This window comes from Lycium ferocissimum, unplaced genomic scaffold (genome assembly GCF_029784015.1).
Source record: "Lycium ferocissimum isolate CSIRO_LF1 unplaced genomic scaffold, AGI_CSIRO_Lferr_CH_V1 ctg11992, whole genome shotgun sequence".
Lineage (NCBI taxonomy): Eukaryota > Viridiplantae > Streptophyta > Magnoliopsida > Solanales > Solanaceae > Lycium > Lycium ferocissimum.
This window is the reverse complement of record NW_026714131.1, coordinates 1-8,772: the sequence shown is the minus strand read 5'-3', so window position 1 is coordinate 8,772 and position 8,772 is coordinate 1. Positions and strand designations below refer to the sequence as shown.

Genomic DNA, 8,772 nt, shown 5'->3' with positions numbered 1-8,772 from the left:
TTTTGTTGTATTTATATGAATTGCTTATTTGATTCATTAAAATTGAAAGGATCAAGCTACTTTCATTGCACAAGCCGAAATATTATAAAAGAAAATGAAGAAAGTAAAGGAAAATATGCAACTAAGCATACACACAAACATAATAAGTAAGAAGATTTTACAAAACCAAATATAAGAAAAGGTACAGAAAGGTAAAAGGAGTAGCTCGATCTGGACAAACTTCAATCTTATGATGTTTTCTCTTGCTCACCCTTCTTGCTGCTTGTTATTTTTCAATCTGATGGCAGCAAACACATAAATCTTGTTGCCCATGTTATCCAGGCACCTCATATAGGCATATCTCCAAAACTTTTTCAACATTAGAGTAGCCCAAAATACCCAGAAACCTGTATTGAATCCAATTCCCATGCTAATGTAGAACGAAAATTCCTCGAGCCAGTTGTTGTTTTCTCCGTGTTGAACGGCCTGCACCTCCTGCTCATTATTACAGTGAGTCATGTCCTCAAGTAAATGATCCGAGCAAGACTCGTGAGAGTGGCAATCCGCACAAGTTTGGATTCCCAACATAAGAACTATCCTCGAAGGTATCGAATTGATTTCCAGATGGAATTTTTCCTGTCAAATCATTGAAAGAAAAATCCGCAACCGAAAGAAAGGCAAGTTCTACAATACTGGCAGGAAAGGAGCATGACAGCTTGTTCCTGGAAAGACCGAGAAATTCCAAAGTTTGCAAGTTGCCAATGTCAAGTGGAATTGCTCCTGTGAAATTATTCCTAGATAAATTCAGAGACCTCAGTGTAGTAAGGCTGGTGATTTCCTTGGGAATTTCCCCTGATAAATGGTTCTCTGCTAGATCAATTGCCACATTCATCCAGTGAAAAAAATTTTCTAAATACAACGCCTTAAGTACGAGGACCCCACGAATCCTGTAATCTGCATAGGGTCCATAAGTAAAGGAAGGAGCCTCCTCTACCCCGGACATGGTGTGGAGATTTTCAAAACACCTTGGAATAGTTCCTGATAGAGCATTGGAACTAAGGTCCAACATATACAGGTATTTAAGCTGGCAAATCTGCAACGGAATATTTCCATCAAACTTGTTTCTTCCTAATACAAGAATCTCTAGAGTGTTTAAACTCTCCCCTAACCAAAGTGGTATATTTCCAGATAAACTATTTTCAGAAACATCAAGAATTTTTAGTCCAGCTATCTTCTTCAATGATGAAGGCAGATTTTTGGAGAAAATGTTGTCCCGCAATTGCAGATAGAAGAGTTTAGAAAGATCTCCAGTTGAATGAGGTATCTACCCGTATAGGTTATTATAGGCTAAATTCAATCCTTCCAGATTCTTCCCATATCTCCAACAGTCTGAAAGTTGTCCTGATAGAGAATTTGAAGATAGGTCTAGAAGACTGAGAGAATTATTCATGACAAGTGATTCACATATAGGCGCAATGGTACCATTAAAGTAATTCCTTGCCAAAATCAAGGTCATCATCTTGGGTGAAAAATGAGGCAAAGGACCATGAAAATTGTTCCTGCTCAAGTCCAATTTTTTAAGATTGACTCTTTCTCTGAAATCAGGAACTTCCCCTCTGAAATTGTTCTGTGAAAGGTCTATGTGATATGTCTTCGCAGAAAGATTCCAGAACCAATCAGGCACTTCCCCTCTGAAATAGTTTGCCGAAAGGTCTATGTGATATGCCTTCGCAGAAAGATTCCAGAACCAATCAGGCACTTCACCTGCGATGTCAGCGCGAGAGATATCAATAAATGACAACTCTTTTTGTGTTTGAAGCCACTGGGGAAATTGTGCACCAAGTCGGCAGGACTGCAGGCTTATAAAGTCAAGTTGAAAACGAGGCATCCAATTTTCACTTAGATTGTGGATAAATGAGTTGGATGACAAATCTAACACTCTCAAGTCAGTGAAATTCAAGAAATGTTCTGTAATCAAGTCATTGAAAGAGTTCCCAGCAACATCGAGGACAACTAATTGCTTAAGTTGTGTGATGCTTCTCGCTAAAGGACCCTCCATACAATTATCAGAAAAATTCAAGTATTTCAGTTTTGATGGTAGGGTTGGTGGTAAATTGCCCGTAAACGAGTTTCTTGAGAGATCAAGAAAGGTAACTGAACTCATTTTCTCAAAGGAATGTGGAAGGTTGCCTAAGAGAGAGTTCCCAGAAAGATCAAGAATTCTAAGTGAACGCATTTTGCCAAAGGCATTTGGAAGTAAACCACGCAGCTGACTTCTTGTGAGATCAAGATAAACAAGACTATGGCTTGTATTGAACAACCAGCTAGGAATTGAAGAATTGAAATAGTTCAATGAAAGGTCAAGAATTCGAAGGGATGTGAAATTCACAAAAGCGGGAAGCGACTTAGGAAGTGTAGCAAGCTGACAAGCAGACAAACGTAATTCTGAGAGAGAAGTTAGCAAATTGATGTCATGTAGCCAGTTTTTCGCGCTGCTCATGTCAACACGACTCAAGTCAAGAGTCTTCATAGAGAAGAGGTGCTGAAGCCATTGAAGGTTATTGACCTGGAGTGAAGAATCACCACTGAGATCAAGAAACTGCAAGCGTGACAGATTCCCAAGATTTTCAGGAATTGTTCCTCTAAAATTGGAATTTGACAAACTGAGATGCTCTAGGTTCTTGAAAGTGGAAATAAACTCAGGAATCCGTGCACCGCGGAAATCATTTTGGCTTAGGTCTAAGTGTCTTAAATAGGGCAAGTCAGGCAAGGAAATCCCGAACTCACCTTGCAAGAATTGCTTGTGCAGATCAAGAGTGATTACGTGCCCCGTTGAGTTGTCGCATTCAACACCTTCCCACCTGCAGCAGTTCTCCTCGAGCATCCAAGACAACATGCTCTGTGATGGATTCTTGAAACCTTGCCTGAACTTGATAAGAGCATTTTTTTCACTCTCAACGCAATGAATTCCTGAATACACAGCACTAGTTTGCACACAGGAAAATCCATCCAAAATAACTACAAGAAGGAGAAAAAAAGTAAAGTTACGCCTTCCATGAGCGGTAACGGAATTCTGATAAAAAATCAAGATTATCAAAGCGAAATTTATTAAAGCAGTTTCAAAAGGATAGGTAAATAGAGTGTTCAATGCTCAGTTTACTCGGTCTACTACTTGAAAATTCAAAGTAGAAAGCGACTTACTGACTTGCATTTAAGCATCTGTTGACTTGACTAGTCCATTATGCTCGGGCTTTCTAGAAATGATTAAAAATTAAAAAAAAGACCTATAAGTTAGAAGATATTTTTAGCAATTCTTGGCGATCATTTATGCTTTATTTATGCATAAATGGCCAGGAGAATTATATTAAAGAATAGTCATTACTATTCATGTTAAATTTTCCTTTTTATTGAACTAAAGTTTGATCAATTGACGTTATATTTTTTAGAAAGGCCTCTAGTAGCGTATTACTTTGTTATGAACTATGACTTGCTCATTTGGTAAGATTGTATAAGAATTGAGAATATTTTAATAGTTTTTATAACTTGTGGGATTTTTATACATAAAAAAATACGCAAAAGAAATTCAAATTGCGTAATAAAACATTTTTTTCGTCGCCGGTTTGAAATCGTATCACAACTGCGGCTCTAAGAAACAATGCGGTAAAGCCTTCGGTATATATGCAAGGCCGGCTGAAGGAGCAAGCAAGTGCTTGCTTGCGGCCCCCCAAACTTCAGGGCCCAAAAAGTGAAATTATTCTCCTAGTTTCGTTGATACAAATAATGAAGTTTAAGAAAAAAAAAAACTTTTGAAACCCGTGGTCTAAAACAAGTTAAAGATATTTGTATGATTGTAAATCGTTTCATTAAGGGTAAAAAGGGAAGTTTTAAGTAAAATTATTTCTAAATATAAAAATGTATCAATTTTTTTGCGACAGACTAAAAAGGAAAGAGTATCACATAAATTAGGACGGGAGTACTTTTTATGTCTAAAGTTTTCTGTTAATAAATATTGAATCTTGTAAAAAAAACAATACTCCTATAATGTTTGTAAAAAGAAAGAAGTAGACTGAAAAGGACTACTCAAGGGAGGAGACAATTAGCCTTTAACTGTAGGAAATATATACGCAAATCATATTTTCATTTTTAGTTAATGTCTTTCAAATTTATATTTGTGCTTGTGCTCTTTTTTTCTTTTTATGCATCTACATATTTCAAAAACAAGATAATGTATTGAATAATTTAAAAAACACATTGATTTCATTCTTTCTCTTTTTTTTTTTTTTTTTTTTTTTTTTTGTTTTTTGTTTTACCCCTCCCTCATGAGTTTCTCCTTTTTGCTCCCTTAGTGACTCGAACACGTAACTTTCGGATTGAAGCAAAATAGCGGTCAAACTCTTTTACGGATTAATTTATTTGGCTTTAAGCCAAATATCGGCCGCCCCTGGGTATATCTTTACTCATTCTACAAACTTGTTTGGATGGTTGTTACCTACTATCTTTTATTGTGTTGTTAATTTAAGTACAACGTTTGTTTTGATAGTTACTTTAATTTTATTGTCACGCATCGTTAAATTCATCATTGTAACGACGAAAAGTCTCATTTTGTGTAACGACCGATTTGATGTAATCGCGTCTTTATCTTTATCTTTATCTCGTCTTTGCTTATTATATCACATAATCCTATTTTATTCTTTACCCTACCTATTTATAGTAGTTCTCTCCTACCTCTTTTCTTGTAGGTTTATCAAATTGTTGATTTGTGACGCATATAACGACGAGAAAACAACCTATCCAACGTTGTATTCATCAAAACAATCAATTATGCGATATACATATATGTGTGTGTGTGTGTGTGGGGGGGGGGGGGGGGGGGTTAAACGTCTGCTTTCTGATGAGATTACCACAATGTGCATAACTTTGCGTTTTACTATGATGATTTATGACTTGATTTCAATTTCCCCATGATTTTTTTTTTGGTAGAAAATTTCACCATGATTTACTACATGAGAAATAATTAAATTTGTTAAAAAGCCTCATCTAGACATCAAAACGCACCTCGTAATTTATGTTGAGCATAATCTCGCTCAGATTATGTCAATTAGACACAACAACAACAATATCGGTTAACTAATCTCCCTGGTAGAATTAAAAGGATAAAGTGTACATGAACGCCTTTACCTTAACCTTTATGGGGTAGAGAGGTTGTTGCCGATAGACCCTCGGCTCAAAAGAAACGAAGCCAATGCAGGATTGCAAGAGAAATAAGATAGCAATAAATCAAGATACCAATAACAAATTGAGCAACACGTATTACTACACACAAAAAGGTTAAAGATCTACACGATACCACGACTACCTCACTAACTGCTATCCTAATCCTCGACCTCCAAATCTTCCTATCTAAGGTCATGTCCTCGATCTGGCGAAGTTGTGCCATATCTGTCTAATCACCTTCCCCCCGGTTCTTCTTGGCCTACCTCTACCTCTGCGACTCACTGCGTGCCCCAATCTCTCACACCTCCTCAGCGCGTCTTGGCCTCACTCTCCTCTGTCCGTGTCATCTCGATCTCCTTCCCTCATCTTGTCATACGGAGGAGCCACTCGGACCTTGTCTTGTATATCTTCGCTCCTAATCGTATCTCTCCTAGTATGACCACACACATCCGTCTAAGCGTTCGCATTTCACGCTACCTTTTATCTTCCGAACATAAACGTTCTTGGTAGCTGGCAATGCACTGTACATACAACAATGCGGGTACTAGCATTTATGTAGAACTTACTTTTTAGCCTGGCGACACCGCTTATCGCAAAGCACCCGGAGCGATCCTCTGTTTTCATCACTGTTCTAAATACGATGTGTGACATCATCGATCTCCCATCTCTGTTCCCTTGTATTATGGACCCATGATACTTAAAACTCTCTCTTTTGTGTATATCTTGTGCCTCAATCTTCACTTCCACATCAATCTCTTGTAGCACATCACTGAACTTGCACTCCATCATAGTCACCTTGAAACCTTTCGATAAAGCGATAAAACCCACCCCTCTTATGTATCTAGGCATAGGCCTTAGTTGCAAAATTTGGTACTGAATGGTGTACTCAAAATGGTTTTGATATATTCCACTAAGAATTGGACCCGCTAATCAGAGGCGGAGGGCACCTTGTATGAAGGGGTGTCGGGTAGCGGAGGGCACCTTGTATGAAGGGGTGTCACCCGACACCCCTTCGTTGGATTTTTTTCATACATACATATAAATACTATGAAGAAAAATAAAATAATATAAATTGAATGAAATGACACTGCTCGGCAACAAAGACCATTTAGTTTAGCGGTAAAAGGGAGCCTAAGGTGTTTGAGAGGTCGGGAATTCAATACTCTGCTGTAAGTACAACGCTTTTTTCATATTCTGGTCCTTTGTAATGAGAAATGAAACCAGTTTATTGATCTCCATTGTGGAAAACTGACAATGACATTAAAGAAAATATGGGTGAGCTCCAATTTGCTAGTATGATTTGTCTCACTATTTTTTCTTCTTCCTAATTAAATTTCTTGAAGAATTCATTGTTATTGGTTTGTTCGTTGAAATCTATGAAATTATTTAGAATTTATCCGAATTATTGTTTTTAACTGTAATTTTGGGAAGAGATATTCTTCTAATTATTGTTTTTAACTATAATTCTGGGAAGAGATATTCTTCTAAAGTATCTTCCAAACTTTTAAAATCAAACTTAATATCTCAAAATTCGTCTAGCTTGGAAGAATGGACGATTACGTTTGGAAAAAACGTTGATAACGTGAAAGAATTGATTTAAATTCCTTAAAAGTTTATCCTATAAAAGATTAGCATTCGAAAATATTATCTAAATTAGAAAAATATGACTTAAAACGTACATTTCAACCTCGAATCACAAATTTTCTCAAAAAAAATAAAAAAATTATGATCAATTGTGTCATTTCAATCTTCGATGGTTTAATTTGTTGAGATATGTGGAGGATAGTGCTACAAAAGATGCAATCTTTTAATGTGGTGTCATTGTAATATTGCGATTTATTCTTTGTTAACTTCTTTAACATCCTTTATGGAAAATTAAGCGTCTGCCGACTATTTAATAATCACCAATATGTTAATTAATGGAGATACTAACAACCTTAATCTGCAGAAGATCATCACTGATACTGTTCATAGTATTAACAATGCAAATGTTCAGGTTTCTCATTGCGTGATTTTCTAGCTAAGCTGACATCTTCCAGTGGAATCTAACACTTTTTACCACTGTATGCGTCAATGACCCGGAGAGGTGAAGCCGTGAAGGGTTGGTTTAAACAAGATAGATGAAAAATGCCTAATATAAGAAGAAGATATGACAATTATAGTTATATATTTTTTTTAATTAGTTGATTGGTTGACACTCTGTGGATGAAAAGGTACATGTAATAGATATCACTTTCGCACTTTTGAAGGTTGACGTGTTCAATCTTATTACTGTTTTTGAAATATAATCATAAAAAAGAATGAAAAAAGTAAGCATACCCCCTCTTTCCATGTTATTTGATTCTTTTATGGAATAGATATTGTTGGGTTTATGTCAAACCCCACCCACCCATCCCCCACCCCCACACCTAGGGCACTGTCATATGGTAATGGTTTAATTAGAAAATAGTTTATTTAGATATTCGAATTATGATATGTGTCAATTGGACATATGATAAATATTTTTATATATTAGACATTTTGCCTCAAATTTTGAAAAAAATTTGTGTGTGTTCTGAAGAGCCCATTTGGCAGTCCCTAAAACATGCTACCTCCTTTCATTATATACATCAAAATCAATTGGAATATGACGTTCTGGAATACCTGAATCTTTTTCAAAAATGTTAGTCGAAAATGTCTAATAGGAATTTTTTATCATGCATTTATTAGTGCTTAATCAAAACATGTCATAGTTCGAGTGTTTAAATAAAATTTAGGGCTATCAACGTATTCGTCTCTCTCTCTTTTGTCTCATTTGGTAGAATCGATTTACTTCTTTCTAAAAGTTATCCTTAAATACGATGCAAATAGCAATAAGCAGATATAATCCAAAAGATGGGAAAAAGTTGATTTAATAAATCAATTCACCGGTCATTTCCTAATGAGTATATATTACTAATAACAAGAAAAAGACCATTATTAAGAGAAAATAATATAAAAAAGGATCAGACCGTCGGAGTTGTTTTTGGATATAGTTCTATGAGTCCGGAATGTAAATGACCCAACAAAAACCCAAACGAATCAAAAATACCCCAAAAAGAAAAACTAGCCTTAACGCAGCAAATTGCTGCATTATAGACGTTAAATAGCCGACCATCGGGCTTTCTTCCCCACCACTAGTCCCCCACCCCCAAATTTTAATGTTGAAAACACCATTAAAGGATAAAATCCATGGGCCCTCATTCTAAATACAGACATTTTGCTTCAAATTTCATCCCAAAAGTCATGATTCTCGGTATATTCAAGTCAAGGAACAAGATTCGAAGGTTAAATTCGAAAAAAAAAGACGTACAACTCGATTCAAAACCTTACAACAAGCTTCGATCAAGGTACTTTACTATGAACTTTTTAATTATTTTGTTAAATACATTATAATTCTAAGCATGATCAATGTTTCATCGTCACGAATTTTTTTAAAAAATCATTTTCTTTTTGCTTTGTTAATTATTTATTAATTTTTTTATTAATTGTTAATTTGTTAATTGATTGTTTCATTGGAAAAATATAGTAATCGCCTATTATTTGTTAATTATGTCATTT

The 8,772-nt window shown here is 35.7% G+C and overlaps 1 pseudogene; it reads right to left on the bottom strand.

Moving 5' to 3' along the window:
* Nucleotides 1-2,038, bottom strand: LOC132041854 (receptor-like protein EIX2; annotated as a pseudogene).
* Between the last annotated feature and the right edge of the window lie 6,734 nt (nucleotides 2,039-8,772).